Here is a 17,920-nt window from a genome sequence, read left to right on the forward strand (position 1 = left end):
TTTAATTGCTCCGCGCTCTTCCACTACCTATTCATCTCGATAAAAAAATCGTTCCTTTTTGTAAACGATCCAATACATTCCCGACGAGAATGGGACGACCGGGTTGAAGGTTTCGCTGAAGTTGTCTCTCGGCGATGTTCATGTTCACGCACCGCATTTATTGCAGTCATGCAAGCAATTCCGCTTCGACTTTTACGACGCGCTTCGGGTCATCCGATTTAATTTTCCCAGTAATCAACGGCCGTAATCTTCCCTGTCTTTTATCTTCTTGTTCCTTCTTTTCCTTTATATAACCCTTTCTGTGCGAGGTACTAACGTGTTCTCAAAAAAGTTGGCATTTAAAAGTCTCCTGTTTCGTGGCACGAATCTTTTCGAATTTCCTCGCCGATTCCCTAATTCCACTTTCACCAGCAATGCAGGCAAAACGTCTGGTCGGCCTTCGTGTGTTCGCCAATCAAGAGACGAACAATACGAGCCATTGAACCCCGTAGAAATCCCGGGAGTCGGCAGGCCTAATCGCTCGTCGAACGAGTCGCACGCGAACGATCGCCTCGTGCTAGAGAAGATCGAAGCGAGCGTCGCCACCGCTGTTCGCGGGTTCAACGCGACGGAGAAACAGTACTCGACTTCCGTCTTCGCGAGTTGAAAAAGCTGGCTTAATTGTACAAAGGTGAAAGCTAATTAGTAAAATCCAATTAGCCGCTGCATCGCTTTCGCGCGATCTCCAATCCTAAATACGTGGTTCGATTTTGGTTCAACCGTTGGTAATTAACGTGACGGGACCTCGTTGACGTTGCAGTTCCGGTTCACCGTGTCATGGTTCTCAAAGATATTTTATTGAGCAAAAGTTCACAGTCTGAAATCATTTATGAAACACGAGAGACTAAGGAACGACAGATACAATGGAAAATCTGATAATACAAATATCAAAATTCATCATTGATGAATTTATAATAATAAGAAAAGCAATTTCATTGTATTATTTGCAATCAATGGGACTTTTATATTCTCACGTACAATATATAAGTTCCTTATATTTCAAGATTTCAAACAAAATAATAACTCCAAAGATAATAACCTCCTAATCATTTGTTAGATATATCTTACTTTCGTTAAGTGTTCCAATACATATTAAAAACGAGAAACGTATGTGTATTTACGTCATAATTTGCTTCATTTAATTCATTTATCTCTTCCTCTAACAAAGACGAAACAATACTGACAATAAAAATACACGTGTAAACAAGCGAAAACTCGGTGTGAAACGCGTTTTATAGTAGAAGCAATAGCTGCTTCGATCGTTTTCGTTAACATAGGAGTCATCTACTTCCGGTTTGTATAGCTGTCGATGGCGCGTGTTGCGACGCACGATATCTTCTATGATCCATCGATCGTATCCGATAATTATACGTATGAAAAAAAGCTATCCCCAGCTCGACTTGTCTGTTAACGTAACGGCCAACTTTTTGCCTGTCTCTACCGATCTCTCTCCCTGTCGATGGACGCATCGTGACGATTTTCTTGCGACGTGGCGTGGCGCAACACCTCGACTACTGGTGTCGTCGTTGAAAAACTGTTCGTACTCAAATTATTTCTTCTTGTTGCATCGTCTTTGACCGTAATTTATGGACGCTATCTCTCCATAAGCTCGGTCACCGTTTGGGAAATCGTGTCGTTTCTCGAAACTGCTTCTGACGCTTTTTGTGAACGCCGCTTATGGGTTTACGTAAGATTGCTGGATCCAGCAAACAGAAGTTTGTGTATTTATATTTTAGAAATTTGAAGATGAAAAGTGCACACACTAATATGCGGAGATGTACAGGATATCTTAGAATTTGATAAGCAAACTTGTTTACTATGTTCTATGGATATAATTAAGCAGTTTGTTATATAAACAAATTTAGTATTAAAGATATTTATTATACAAGCGATATTATATAAAAACATTAGGTCGTTTCAAGCTTTATTAAAAGAGTAATAATAAGAATATGATACAGGAGAAGTTAAGAAACAATAACAAATTTATGGTATTATTATTATTATGACTATAACTCTTTAATAAAAATTTAGATACTCTATATTGACATAACATTTCTTCGTTTGATTACAAAATATACAAAATGTAGTACATACTTGTCATAAAATTTAATGACTGAAACAAATCTTTACTTAGAATTCATCTCTTTAGTTGTATTCATAACGACATAAATTTGCATAAACACAATTCATTTGCACGACATACTTGTCCTTAGTTCCTCCTTCTTCTTCCTTTCCTGGATTGTCGAGTGCGTTTATGTTATTCAAAGAGTATGCGGATCTATTAAATGATCATAAAGAGTATCCTTGTGCCTGTAATAGAATATTCAAACGTTTCTTACTGTCGATTGTGAGATCGAGCATTTGAATACCTGTCAATCCAGACCGGATCGATTTAGAAACGATATTCTGTGAAATCATCTTTCTCTGACACAAAACTGCCCTTCATAATCGTCGTGTTGTCGTGTTCCATATTTTTCTCGTTGCGTAACATTATATTTTTCGAGTACAAGGTCTTCGCTCAAGGTTTCTGAATATCTTTGGTACATGTTAGTAACTCGTATAACACGTAATCTACGAAGCAACAAAATAAAGAATAATCAGTCTAGTCATTCGTATTAAAACTTTACTACCAAACTTTCTATATGCACGTTTATACGATTTTATAATTTATAAATTGAAGGGAACTTTGAAAGATAAATATAGGATGTATAAATGCTCAGTGTATTTTCCAATCGAATGGTTGAATTATATTATGAAATTATTCTTCGTCTTGTAAATATGAAAAGAAAGAATTGATTATCAATTCAAATGTAGCTAACATTAAAAAAAAAATGGCTGTCATAATCGTCGTGTCCCATAATGAAAACCAAGCATACTTTACTCGATTCATTATTTTGTTGTATGAACCTATTTATCACAAAGCACTACAGTTGTTTCTGTCAGAATAGAGACGACGATGTTCCCGAATTCCTCTGCGAATGCTTCTTGAATTGAATGCTTCCTGTGAATTTACCGTTTGCTTTTACATTCGCGCGTACTCTATTATCCTGTAAGTCGCGCTTTTACACTTTCTCAACGCGTGAAAAGGCGAACCGAATATTATGGCAATGACCGAGTATGTAAAATGGCACGACCTTCCTGCGTGCCAACGATAATTAGCTGTTTGAACGCGAAAAGAACTAGCACATTAGTCTATTATTCGACCAGACTAATTTGCCTGAATGGTGCCACTTATTGTTAGACGACCACTTTCTCTTTCGTATTGCATATCTATGAGCGTGTGCGTTCGTGACTGCTTTTTGCATCCGTTTCCTTGCACACGAGAATGCGCGACACCTTGAGAAATGGGATACATGGGATACATGAAGGTAAGTTGAATTTAATCATGCAATTCGTATCAGATAATATGAAACGACGCTGGGAAGGTATAACATCTTAATAATTTATAAACTCAGGATTTAATGCGACCTTCTTCTATATAAAATCGAATCAAGATCATTAAAATGGAAGAATTTGTGAAAGTTAATTGCTAATTAAGTTTAATAGAGGAGTGATATATTTAAAAGATCGTCGATCTAGAAATAACTATGAAAAGCAATTTGAAAACTGTTTCAGCTCCTTTCTTTAATAGTAGGTTAATTGCACTATGTCTTCTTTGTGAAAACATAAAAGATGCATGTTTCTGTTATCAATAATTGATAAAACACAATCTACGAAAGATGACAAGCATGATCTAGAAAAGGATGGTCATTTCTCTTAAAAAAAAAAGTAAGAAAACAATATTCTTTCAGTTTTCATAAATTCGTCTGTGAAAAGGATAATAATTCATTCCCACCGTTTTTATTGTTATTGTGAAATAATTGGAAAATTTTCCTGTTCAATCAAATAGCTACCCTTTCCATGGCAGCAACTTTCTAAAACTGATCAAACGGTGGCATTCCATCAATATAGTTGTCAAGAAGCGACAGTTAACACTTACACACAATGAAACTAATTTTCCTAATAATTGAATGTCGAAGACACGACCAACATCAATAGCTGTACAATAACATCGGCGCAACGTAGCATTATTTTCACACAGTCGAGTGGGCTTTCCAAACGATAGACCAACGACTTTCCGTTAATATAATCGCTACGGAGCCAATGTTTCCTCGCAGTCGGAATCATTTTCTAAACAACGAAACGGCGAAGTTTCACCGTCACGAAACGCCTATACACTGTTCAGACATTTTTCTTAATAACCAGGATGGGAATGATCATGAAAGAAAGAGGAAAAAAGCCAATCGTCTTGCGGTACATTTACGCATTTCCCTTTCGAGAATTTTAAAACAATCGACGGTAATAAAAATCGAGACTTTCTTCTCGTCCGGAGGTATGATTATCGATGAAATATTAGCCTCATCGGCAACATGTGGAGTATAGACAACTGTAGCGTATCTACCTTCACTCGAAGTGAAAAAAAGCAGGATAGCAGGAAGAAAGGAAAGAGTCAACGTCAAAGACGCGTTCGAATATCATAAGGATCAGAATAGAGTGAAACGTCAGCGGGAATATATCATTCAGTCATCGTGGATCGCAGACACCAGCGAGGATACGATTAATCATCAACAGCTTCGCTCGCAAAACGTAGTCGCAGTTATTTGCAAATATAATCTTATTAACCTTTGAGCCGAACAATTCGAAGCGTTCCGTCAGATTCTGCGCGAACCTGCGTGTATCAATTAATCAGGCCCGAGTTTGAGAAACCATCGAACGAATATATCTCGTTTTTTTCTTTCTACGGTGCCCTTATGGATCAACGTTAGTTATATAATGAATCGTGGTGAGTATCGTATCTCTGTCAAATAGTACATGGACATGGAACATTAAGTTAATAGTAGATGAATATATTCGATCGGATGGGACAAGTCGCAGGCGAATATAGTTGTGTAGAATGGATAGTCTGAAAGGTGAAATCGTGGTAAGAACAGATGCTCGTGAATGTAACACGATTTGTCATAAACTTGTTGCACTTTCGGTAATTTAATATCGTTACGAATAATTGATTGGACGTCTTTCTAATGAAATTGCGCGTAACATGTTACTCGACGTATCTGGTATTCCCTTTTTATAATCATCTCCACGTCTCACTGCTGTGTTTTCAAAGTACGTTAAAAATACATTTTTTGATAGATCGCGAATGATTCTTATAATTCGCCCTCCAAAAACACGTTTTCCAATCTTGAAGGAAATGTTAACTCGTAGAAATTATACAGAGAAATTATCGCTAATAGAATTATCTCGATCGAGTTATACAACACACCATTACTTTCCACATTAACATTGATTCTCTTAACGTTAGAGCCGGTATAGCGCAGTAATCAAAATAAGTAATACGTAATTCACAGAAACTTGAAATCTAATATTAGATCAGAAATATTATAGGTTTATAACGATTTACTTTTTGGAGATTTCAACGATTTTTTATCTTTTTAAAAGTTAAACGTTTTTGCATATCATACATTTTACTCTTGCTATAAGTATTATATTTTATTCCTTAGTAGTAATTTTGAATAATATATAAAAATACAAAGGAATAAAAAAAAAACGGTTCAAACAAATTATTCAGTTTGATAAAAGCTATCTGAATAACGAACAATTAATACCCCCTTTCGTTTGAAAAATCTAGAAACCCCTGCTGTTTCCCTCTAAAAATCCATCAAAAAAAAAAAAAAAGAAAGCAAGAATGAAATCGATATTTTCGTTTATTTCTGAGAAAACAGCTTGTAATATTTTATTTATGCTACCTTGTATAATATATGTACTGCTGTGCTACGATCTATTACGACATCGATCCACGTTCGAAGCTCAAATCTGCGGAAATGAAAGAGAATTCAGGCTCGGTACTCGAATTTTTATTGAACGAAAACAAAGTCGTTCTGTCGAAACGATCACGATCGTTCCCACGCAATTGCGATCGCGTAACGAAAACGTCGGTGGTTGTTGAACGAGACGATCGTCGCGACGATACGAACGAGCCGGTTACCCCATGCAGGAAGTTCAAGGTGGAACTGGAAGTTGTCTCGAACGCGGAGGTCGCTAAAGCACGTCGTAAAAGCGGCGCTCATAAAGTGACTTTGTCAACCGTGCTCCCGGGGCATCGTCCCGTCGTCTCCGCCTTCCTCTTCCGTCCCCGTGGAATCTCAGCGGCTGGTCTGGGATCTTTACGCGAGGTTTAACACGCGCTGCGGCGAACGTACGCCTTCGTAACGCTCGAGGAACGCCGGCCACGTAAATGAATGGAACCCGTTCACACAGAAAGAGGAAGAGAGGCCGGAGAACGAGGAGGAAAGATACCAATGCCAAGGTTGCTTGTAATTACGTTCACGCAACTGAAATCACGCGTCTCGAACCCTGATCACCGTGTTTTTCTTATCTTCGGGATCTTCGTTTACGCGAGATGCTGCCTCCGTGGATCAATGGATTGGTGGTTGCGAAGATTGAAACGATGTGGAAACCAACGAGATGAAGATTTAGCTTAAAATGTTCTTTTTTGGATTTTCTTGATTTTTTAGCAAGGTTACGTGTTTGCATGTTTACAGTTCTACGTACTTTTTTCTTTGTCTCTTCTTTTTGCAATGCAGATATATACATATCTTTTTGTTTGTTCGTTATTGTACGATACGTGTGTGTATCTTACTGTTCATAAATTTCCGTACGTTTGATTCAGTGCGAATAAAGTTATATTAGAATAAAGAATATATTAATGACGAAGTAATAATTGGAGGCGGTACTTATTATGAACTAATATACATAGTATTAGTACATTGTATATATATTACTAGATACATTTACTTTTTAAACATATATAATTTATTTATAATTTAAAAATATTATTGCTTGCATTAAAGTCAGAATTAAATCAAATTGCATTAAAACCAGAAATTAAATTCTTCTATCTGATCGGTCGGTTAATTTGACTTTATAAGTCAAGAATGGAATAATCTGAAGATGAAGGACTTGTCCAGTGACATAAAACTTCCACGAGGTTTGCCAATTAAAAACGCCAGTTTTACTACTAGATATCGACTTTTAAAAATCAATCGAATCGTCCCATGATATCCTGTAATATTATACGTAACTATGACGATTACGAAGAATAAAATCATTGCAGTACAAATTTCGTAATTAAACACTCCTTTTCCAAACGACTATTTCAATCAGTGCCACTTAAGAGAAGGTGCATTTAAATTTTATAATTATAGCCTTTCACTTATACTAGAAAAAGGTAACGTTAGAAAATAGATTCACCGACGCCACTTAACATTTTTTCACCTCCAACTAAACACGAGTTCCACTTAGACCTATCCTGTATTTACTGCTAATGGAAACGATGTACCGATGTAAAAAAATCATCAGGAAACATTCTGTACGTTAGGCAATAGACTCTCCCCGAGCTTGATATTCGCTAAAACGAATATCACTTGGAAGAATGTTGAAAAACGATTAATCAGTTCACGATCGCGCCACTAAGGATCGCGGAAGACATATATCTTGCAACATGCAATAAAAGTAGTGGAATTATTCGCGATAACATCTTAAGGAAAAAAGGAGAGACATAGGAGTTGGTTCGCTCGAGAAATTCCATTTCAGTGGTTCGCTGCGGTTTTTAATCGGCAGTAGGTCAGAAATGCACGCTGTGGCAGAAATTAATAATCGTGTGTTTGTCGCGATATGTCCGCGTTCCACACCGCTTTCTATGCATCCTTTTATCTAATTGCAAGGTAGTTGAAAAGGCCGAGATTGGCGAAGGATTCTTTGGCCTCAGAATCCTTCGTACTGTTTAATAGGACGAAGGTGAATTCTAACCAGGTAGTAAAGCCGATTCCAATTATCGTCTGATAAATCAAGAGCCGCGTTTAGCGTCATTAACGATTGCTTTTTCACGCTTGATATCATTAGCATACAGTCGTTGAACGGGGAGAGAAAGGCGATCAGCTTCGGAAGAGCGGTTTTTTTTCTACCAGCTAGCCATAAATCAACATTATTTTCGCAATTACACGTTGCTTGTCAAATTAATTCGTCGTCACCGCTTTCTCCATACCACTGCACCGGAAGCAAGCTCACGTCGCAACCCGAACGACCTTGACTCTAACCGATTACTCGTAGGATAATTAATGGGTTACGGTTACAGTATTCTGACAGTTTCAACAAATTGATTTTCCCTTTTAACTTTTTGAAATTCCGTAGAAACGAGGTGCGTACGATAACGTATTAAATGGATTTATCAATATTCAAACCCTCGACGAAATTATAGAGATGATGAATTCGTGAGAAATTTATTAGAAATTCTTTGACATATTTCTCGAGACTAGTTCCGACCTCAGGTTCAGCTTCGCAAAGTGTATATATTTATTTGCATGAACATTTAGAAGAATATTCTGTACAATCTGTTCCATAATGTTAGGTTGTCCGAAAAGTTTCTTTCGTTTTATGAGGAAATAATAGACGCACAACGTCTTTTGTTTTTTATTATTTTGTCGAATTACGTACGATCCATTTTGTTCTGTTGAGATAAACATCGCAACATTTCACAGACTTGGTTTCACGTTTGTATGAAGGTGCACTGTTGTAAAAAAACACTGTTGTTTGCGAAAGAAGACACTTTCCGGACAACCTAATAGTTTAGGATTTTTCTCATTATTTGATCTGATAGAAATGTGTAGTGGACTTGTGTAAGATGGTTGATCGTGATTTTTATTAGACATGATTGCTCGTTGTTGAAACCGTCAAGTATATCTAAAATGTTAAATAAATAAATACAGTTAATGTTCGCAAAGACACTCGTACTAACGGATAATAACGGTAAAATAAGATCGTTAATTAGATCGCTGATACCTCGTTGATAACTGATCGATACTCGTAGATACTCTGATATTGATTCGACTAACTGAAAACTGACAGTTTATTTATACTGATCGGGAGAGAGCCAGAAAATTCGAATTCGTCTACGTTTGACGCTTGCACGTAGCGGCGACATTGTTTTGCCCGGAGTTTATTTATTATTACATTTTGTGTATCCTAACGATATTGCTACTCCGAGGCAAAACAACATGATTTGAATTGTCCTACAAATGTTTAAAGTTAATCTTTTCAGACAGCGCAGTGCCGGTCTTCTTCTTAATCTTTAATCGAATGTTATGGATAATATTCTGTGTGAGAAATAGACGGGCCGGAAGTTGCATATTCAACGTACTATGTATTATTACAACCCTTATTACGAAGGAACGACAGCGACTTGTCGCTGCCTTATCCGGTCTCTATGTTCTACAGGTGGTTCGTTTACCTGCTTTCTACGCAAATGCTCAGACTACGGATTACCTAAAACTTTACACCTCGGTCTGTAGCTCCGTGCGAAACGTAGTTCATTAATTCGTCGCAGGAAATGGACGGCGAGCCGAAGTTCCGCCCTTGCGAACCGTGAAATCTTCCTCCCTCGCGTTGATGCGTGAAAAGATTAAAAGTCGTTCGAGCTGTTCGTTGGCATGGATCTTGAATCTGGAATCCAAGGTGGTTGGAATATTTAGAACCGTGCGAAACTAGTTTTCCTATGGAAAATTAAGTGGAACGAAGTCGATTGGGAATTAAGCCAGAGGCATGACGGAATAAGTTTCAAGTGTCTAAACATTTTAAATCTTCGAACTAAAAGTAAAATGTTAATAATCTAAATTTCCAAGCTTTTAAAATTCCAATTTTCTAATTTTTCAACTTTCAAGTTCATGAATTCCTATGCTTTAATACTTTCAATTATTCGAATCTTGAGAATTTGAAATTTACAAATTTTGTATAATCTAAACGTGTGAACTTCCAAACACCTAAATTTTCAAATAAAAAATTGAAATATTCTCAAACTTTTAATTTTCAGATTGTCGATAATTTTAATCCCCAAGGGTTCAAACAATTTTAACTTTCCAAACTTTCGAACTTTGAATTCTCAAGCAAATTTAAATACATTCTCAAACTTTTTCTCCGCCTCTAAATTTCTAAATATCCAAATTTTCAAACATTCGCATTTGCAAACTTTCAAACTTCCGATTCCTAGATCCTAATCGTGCCTTCCGATTCGTCTCATACTGGCGCATGAGACAAAAATGACAATGCTTTGCAGCTATATATACCAACAGCAAGTACATTTACGTGTCGCTTCCTTTAAAGTTTGTGTGATGTGCACGTATCGCGGGACAGGATTCTTGAACGACCCGGTACACGCGTACACGCGCTTGTGAATGTTCTTATCGAGGGAAATCGTGAATGGGGGATGATGGCGAGATTGCCGCAGTCGCACAGTGAGTGGTGCATTCTCCGGCACGTAGATAAATCTGTTCTTTCTCAGACTGAGTCACGAGTTCTTCGTTTAATTCAGAATGTAAGGGGGCATCTTCAAAACAATGTAGCATTCAACCAGAGTCAGGATACGTTTAATGAAATTCTACTTGTATACGGGACAGGATATACGTACTAGATGCATGCGTTTCTACAGAACGATACAAAAGCAACCTGCTAATCCCAAGAAAGATTGCATCTGCAATTAAGTAAGCAGAAGGAGTTCATTGACGCTTATCTCATCTAAGTCACACAGCTAATGCTCAAAGAAAGTATCAGAAGTCTCACGTATATGTTCTTTATACAAATTTCCGACATAATAATGAACAATACCAGAACATGTAATTCTTTTTATTATTTAATTTGTACTTTACAATTTGTCCAGCTGGACATTCGGTAAATTTACTAACTTTGTTGCCAAATAACATGTAGATGGCTATCCCCAGCAGGATACTATCTTCCAGTTTGTCTATTTTATTTTTTTAGTGAGGATGTTTTCTCTTTGGTCTTCTTTTTATGAGAGTTTTTCCTCGCTTTAGTAGGTTTGGATGTGTTGCTGTTCTTTCTTTGTATTTTTTTGCGTACCTGCCGATTTCTTCTTTGACCGTTGGTGTAGAACATAGTGAATTCGTCTTTTGATGCTACATTTTGAGAAATATTATAAAGATTTTTGATAATATTTGCGATGTATGAACATATAATAAATAGTTATATAAATGTGGCTTATAATTATACCATTTAATAACAGCAACGTGGAACAATGGATTTGTATGTATTTAGTAAAGGAATTGTTTGTTAGTATACGCATCCGATTTCAGACTTCTTTCATATGACGTAACAGAAATTGTTACAATCCAGTTCAGTTCTTTTCATTAAGAAACTTTTTTAAAACAAATTGACATATTATATAACTCTGTCTCATTTATTAATTATGTAATACACATAAATATCATGATCGCTAGTATCATAATGAATGATAACTTTTAAATAAATACATAAATACATAGAAAAACAATTTTCCAATATTTTTCCAATTCTATACATTAAATAATGGAAGTGGGTAATACAATCCAAGAATCTTTCTTTCTAATAACTTTCTATAGTTTCTTCAAGAAGTACCTTAATTCTTAAGACCATCATCGAAGCATTCAATCCACGTTGGCATTACCATTACCATTTTCATTAAGAAGTCTCCGATCTAGAAGAAAGCAATGTAAGAGCTCCTTAATATTTATTAGAAACGCTCTGTTCGTTCCAGCTTCGATCTGTTGCTCGTTCTTGAATCCCCACGAAGCTTCGAATCATACAGAATACATTTTTGAATCGACCTGTAGGTTTCGCCTTACTATAGAACGCGCGACATGAAATTTCCACGGCGGCGTTCCCATGTGGCGCGAGGGTTCATCGGGATGTCACATCAGGAGACGTCCGAGACCGTGAGATTTCGTGTGGCCGAAGAATGGGCCGGATTTCATCGCGAGCCAAGAACCGTGGAAACGGTCGAAACGTCGTTTTGAGTAACGAGACGATACACTGCGAGTGCCGTACAGGCCGCGAAGTAAACGATGCACGTCCGATAAATCCCGCTAATGCCGGCGATTAATCTCGGACGCGACCTGGCCAGCCTGTCTTCCGGAATGGATACCAGTGTCACGAGAGTACATTTCTTTTTTCGTACCTAGGCCAACTGACTTTCCACACTTTGTCTTGTGTAATCCGCGATGTAATCGTTTAGCTATCTTTGCAACTTTAGACTGTAGATATGTTTATGATGGTTTTATTCAAGATATAAATTTGGAATTTTCATAGAGCTTGGTTTTTCACTGGCTATTAGATGTTACTGTTAAATGATTATCGGATATTAGAAGCGTAAAAAATGCATAGAATACACGTAATATATAAAAGTACATAAAATGTCCAAAATAAGACACTTGTTATCTTAACGAGCGAAACAAATCTTTATGTAAATTCTATTTCTTTAGTGTCACTCATAAAAATGTATGAAATTACATAAACATCCGCGGTATATTTATGTGAATTATTTCAAAAAGGAACAAAATTTATTAAATAGGTTATTGAATCGAGCTACAACGTTAGACTTCATATTATGTCCATATAGGGTGTATATTCCTGACTAATTTACAATTCTGTCCAGTTGTACAAACTAGATAATTTATTTCGCTGGAGTTAATGATTCAACTAATTTCACGATGTCGATGAATCTTGCTCATCCCAAATTGCCACACTGGAAATGAAGCACGATTCATAATGAAGCAATTCGCAAGATGTAATAGGATTCGAGAACGTCGACAATAACTTTCTGAGGAATTATTCCGGAAGTGACGTTTAGTGGAACTTTCTTAGCAAGAATCGCGCTTCGTATTCAATGAACAGCGTGTTTCTGCTGCGCAGAAAGTCGCGAGTAGATGCTGGTCGAGCCTTTCTCGCGATGCTCTGCCATTCCGACAGCGATGAATTAGTATCGTAAGGGCTACTCGAAAGCGACAAAGTGATATAACGACTAAATGGTGAAACGTATTCTCTAGATGAGGTCTAGCACGAAAGTCACAACAGACCGACTATCCGCAGATAATATTCGAGAACACATTCTAAGTCTGACCGTCGATTGATCGATCAATCCATTGACACCTTTAATGGTTAATACAAATCAGTTTTGACTGCTAGATTTTTCGCATGCTGCATATAGATGCGTTACAGATGATTGGTAGATTTATGTTGTTGTGGGTGTATCTGCGTGGCTGAAAGTGTTACTTTCTCTTCCAAGAATTGTCCTGTGCTTCTTAGAAATCAACCTGCAACGATTAGCCGATGTAAAGAATCGCTCAAAAGCGAGATATATGATCGAAGGGGTTGGAAATACGAAATGTTTAATCGGAGAAAATTAATCTTTACTTGAACTTTCAAGAGAAAATCCTCATAAAGTTATTCAAATCTTTATAAAGCGTCAGAAATATTGTAGCATTTAAATTTCACATTAAAACAGACATGTTACTTTATTCTGTCAATTAGAGCACATCTTGATGCACACTATCACTCGTACAAGTATAGGTAATAATACAATCAAAACAGCGTTCGTTCTTCTCATAAAAAACCATATGTATTTAAAATAGTAAGAAATCCCTATTTAATTTGTATTAGGTTGTCCGGAAAGTGTCTTTCTTTCGCAAACGTGTTTTTTACAACAGTGCACCTTCATACAAACGTAAAACCAAGTCTGTGAAATGTCACGGTATTTATCTCAACAGAACAAAATGGATCATACGTAATTCGACAAAATAATATAAAACAAAAAACGTTGTGTGTCTATAATTTCCTTATAAAACGAAAGAAACTTTTCGGACAACCTAATATTCTAAAAGTAAAATAAAATATCAAAGATGTATCATTTGAATAATTACGAGCTGTAGTACGTGTAATACCTTTCTACGAATCTTTACTACAGACGAAACCAAGAGCCTGAATTCATCTCTGCAGACGTTCGACATCTATTAATCGCTACGATGCGAGAATTTCTCAACGCGGCGAACGAATAACCGTGAAATTCGCAGAAAGCAAACCGCGTGGTCTCTGCCGAGTGTAACTCTTCTACTGTCGAGCGCGAAAGTCGTCGACGAATTATTAACGTCCAGCTCGCGCCGATCGGACGCGTTCCACGTTGAGAGCGGCGCTTTCTAAGCTCGAGTCGACTTTAAAATTCGTCTCGTCGCGAAAACTTCCCTTGATCGAGGCTATGTTCAATTTCTCTCTTTTTCCCTTCTCTCTTTCTCCCTATGAACGAGCAATTACCACGGCTGTTTGGCTTATCGTGCAACGATGCGACCTTTCCAAGGCGGTGAAACCGGCAACCGCCTGAGACCCAGATAAACGACGCGATGTAACAATTTCATGCGAAAGAGAAAAACGATCGACCATGTGCTCGTACTCGTGCACGCGTCTGCGGTGAAAGGTCTGGCGTTGCTAATAGGGAACTCGCCACGAACTGGAAACAAGGTGAAGTCGGCTGATTTTCCGTCGAAAGCTCTTCGTGTTCATATTGTATTTGCAATACATGGATACATATATCGTTTGGTTTCGTCGATACTCAGCCAGTCGACAATGAATGTAGTTCGGCGAGTCGAGCGAACAAGGCTGACGTTGATTAACACGCATTTTTCGATTTCCGTGGTCGACAGCGAGGCTGCCCCCGCTGTATTTACGTAATTACTTTCACCGCGTAGCGTCGTTTGCCTCCGCTTCTTCTAACGAACACACACACACACGCACACTGACCATTTTCCTTTTGTCGTAAGCTGCTCAGGTTTTGACCGAGTTTCGTACAACGAATCGATTATCTTCTCCGATACAAAGTTTTCTTTTAACGATTCATACGATGATATAGCGATAATGGCTATATATGATAAAATATAATAGGTTCATTATGTATAATATAATTGGAATGAAATATACTTAATAAAATATAGCATATTTCAAATCTGAAGAAATAAGTCAAACATAAATTCCTAAAAGGAGATTCATAGTAGACGTGAATGGCGTTATCTCTATAGTGATTCTAAAAGTTATTTTAGAACATACAGAGTGTCCTAGCTTTTGTGACAAGACGTTGTGGGTATATTGTATAGATCAAGATAAGAAAAAACGCCATATTAAAGTCATTGTCATTGGGAGCATTGTTAAGTAGTTGTAACAAAAAATTTGACATGCAAAATTGAGAGATAACGAATGTTACTACGGGGTGCAAAGTATGAATAGATAAAGAAATTTACATCCAGTAGTAGTCGGAAGGTGTCATAATATTTCTACAACACCAACGATAACTCCATTTCAGAATGTTCACCTCTGCTGTCAAGACAAGAACAATTGAATTTATTACTCTTTGAAGTTCTCGTTTGTTACTTGTTGAAGTTCTCGTTTGTTACTTGTTGAAGTTCTCATTTATTAGTCGTTGAAGTTGGAATGGTAAGTATTATGATACCTCTACTGACTACTACTAGATGCAAATATTTCTGATCTATTCATACCCACTCATTTGTTATAACCATTTAACAATGCTTCCAATGACATATGTCTATATGACATTTTTTCCTTATCTTGGCCTATAGAATACATCGACAACGTTTGGCCGGAAAGAACTGGGACAGCCTGCAACGTCTCAAGTACTTTCGCAAGAGTTCGTAATTATTAACTTGAATAACAAATATTCCGTGGCAAGTGTTTGAACGCTTTCGTGATCCGTCGTACTATTCAAAAGATCGATCCAATTCGAACTACCATAGATCAATCCACAAGTTGATTTCAATCGGTCAGACAGCACCTTATCTCCGTACCATTGGCTTGGTACCATTGGTTTCATCGAAACGCGACGAAACAATGGCTCACGCGTCTCCCACGTGAGAACACGTGTGATCGACGATGGAACGTGAAGTCTCTAGAGAAAAAGAGTATGGCCGGTGGAAGGTCACCGGGGAACAGGAGGAAAGTATCGGTAGAGGAATCGCACCAATAAAGCATCGAATACGTCGGTTCTTGCCGTGTTATCGGTGTAATCGGTCGCGCCACTTTCACTAATGCAGCGTTTACAACAGACGAGTTACGTTCACGTCGCGCTGTTACCCTGCTTTCGTCTTTCTTGCTTGCGAGGTACGCATAAAACAGAAAAGATCGACGCTCGACCAGCTTTCCTAATACAAGGGTGCCGGCCATTGTAGAAATCGCGATGCCGCCGTGATAAGCCGTGTCCCGCGCTCGCGTAATTTAATCGCATTGACGATGAATTCACATAAATAAATTTCGGATATTCAGATAATGGGGCTCAGACAGAAAGCTCTGTTGTATTAGGTTTGGGCTATAGCTCTTGGTAAGTGGAATTTGTCTTCGTGTCCAAAGAAAATAAATTCGACGTTACAGCGTGTAGCGACACGATGATGAGTGTAAAAGTTAAAGCCAAGATTATCGTCTGTCAGTCTTCGATAGCACTAAATTACTATCTATTCTTGATGTTGTTAGAATAATTAATAGACCTGGCTTCGAATCTGCCGAATGATTTGTCGTTTTCTCTACAAATTGCGCCTTTCAGCCGCCACCTGTTTCAATCTTTTCAGGGATCTTCAAACAGCTGAACGCTGAAAAGCGATTGGTGATGTAATCGAAGGAGTGAATGACTTCTCGAATGAAAGAATCTACTCAGATGCGAAACAAAAATTTTCCTAATAGCTTACCGACCACATCAGCTTCACGATTTCCTTTTCCTCGTTTAATAAATTATAGATAAATTTCACCTACTTGATATAATAGCGTGTTAACGATTAGATTCAATGATACTTCATTTCTACCTGTATTTTTCATTGATGAATTTGTCGAGTGATTTAACGTGGTATCATCGTGTACGAGGATAGTATTGCATAAATTTCTCCATCTTACCCGCCGGGACATCTTCCATTATTCTTGTCAAATGATTTAATGAGGCACGCTGGAATGTGTGCAATACGTTTAGCGATCGGGCGCGAAACCTGTGTAGACACACCTTTCAACTGGCATAGCTAGTCAAGGATAACGCCTACCGTGCTAAAATTAAATATCATTGCACCTGTGGTGAGCTACGCGTAACGCGGTTCAAATATAATTTCATCGTTGAATCACTTGAGTGGCCTTGAATCGACTGTTGAAACTACTACGAGATTAAGAAACGAACGATCATTTTCATTTCTAAAAATTATCCGTATACCTTGCCTTAAATTGTACACTGAGAAAATGATCAAATAATAAATATGTATCACTTTATGACTGTACTTAAACATCATTGATCAACAGGATCCAGCTGTAGCCACCTGAAACAAGATGATAAACTTTTCAGAACTGGCATATCCAATATCGATTATTTGAAAACTTAGTAGATTCAATAAATACTGCTTTTGATCCAAGCAATTCGATATGGATATTCTTATGTTCGCGATTATAAGATAGATATATTTACATTAAGACGTCTCAATTATCAATCTTCAACAGTGACTTTCTAGCGAATCTCCATGATCTTGTCAGTCCAACAACCCTAAGATCTCAAGAACGCAGACTTTCCGTTCTATTAATTTCGCATTTTACCGATCTTGGGACTTTGACAATCTTAGAAACTGAGCGATTCACGAAACTAATCTGTCTTTGAATCTCGGTAATTTTAACGCTTTAGTAACTTCTGGTGTCTTAAGCAATTTTTGAGCTTACAGTTTCTGACGCCTTGAGAATTTTAGTCGCCTGTCGATTGCAGTGAATTTCTCCACTAATAAATGTTCCAACGCTGCAACTTTAAAACGTAATCTTTATTTGTATATAGCATCTTTTATAGCTGCGAAGGCGGACGAAATTCCAAATAAAAATTCATATAATTGCGTGTTTGTCTGGATCGTAAAAGAATTACCATTGGATTAAGTTATGAAGCAGCGGCTTAAATTTCACAATTTTTCGCTCTGCACGTTTTCTTTAGCTACCCACCTACGGCGTTCGCGCT

At 37.5% G+C, this 17,920-nt stretch overlaps 2 long non-coding RNA genes across 4 annotated transcripts in view; one reads left to right on the forward strand and one right to left on the reverse strand.

Annotated features, from left to right (window-relative positions):
• Positions 1–17,920, forward strand: part of LOC138185022 (uncharacterized) — a 228,006-nt gene that overhangs the window by 145,096 nt on the left and 64,990 nt on the right. The window lies entirely within an intron of this gene.
• On the reverse strand, positions 1,246–8,870 carry LOC138184975 (uncharacterized). 3 transcript variants are annotated; one of them, XR_011174483.1, is made up of 3 exons: positions 8,750–8,870; positions 2,409–2,808; positions 1,246–2,349 (listed from the first exon to the last, which is right to left on the reverse strand). It is a non-coding gene; the product is annotated as an uncharacterized LOC138184975 (long non-coding RNA). The 3 variants fall into 3 exon arrangements; XR_011174484.1 differs by having other exon boundaries at positions 8,572–8,870; XR_011174485.1 differs by lacking the exon at positions 8,750–8,870 and having other exon boundaries at positions 2,409–2,610; positions 2,688–6,673.

The sequence above is a fragment of the Bombus flavifrons genome, chromosome 11, assembly GCF_040668555.2.
Source record: "Bombus flavifrons isolate JBK064 chromosome 11, iyBomFlav1_principal, whole genome shotgun sequence".
Classification (NCBI taxonomy): Eukaryota; Metazoa; Arthropoda; class Insecta; order Hymenoptera; family Apidae; genus Bombus; species Bombus flavifrons.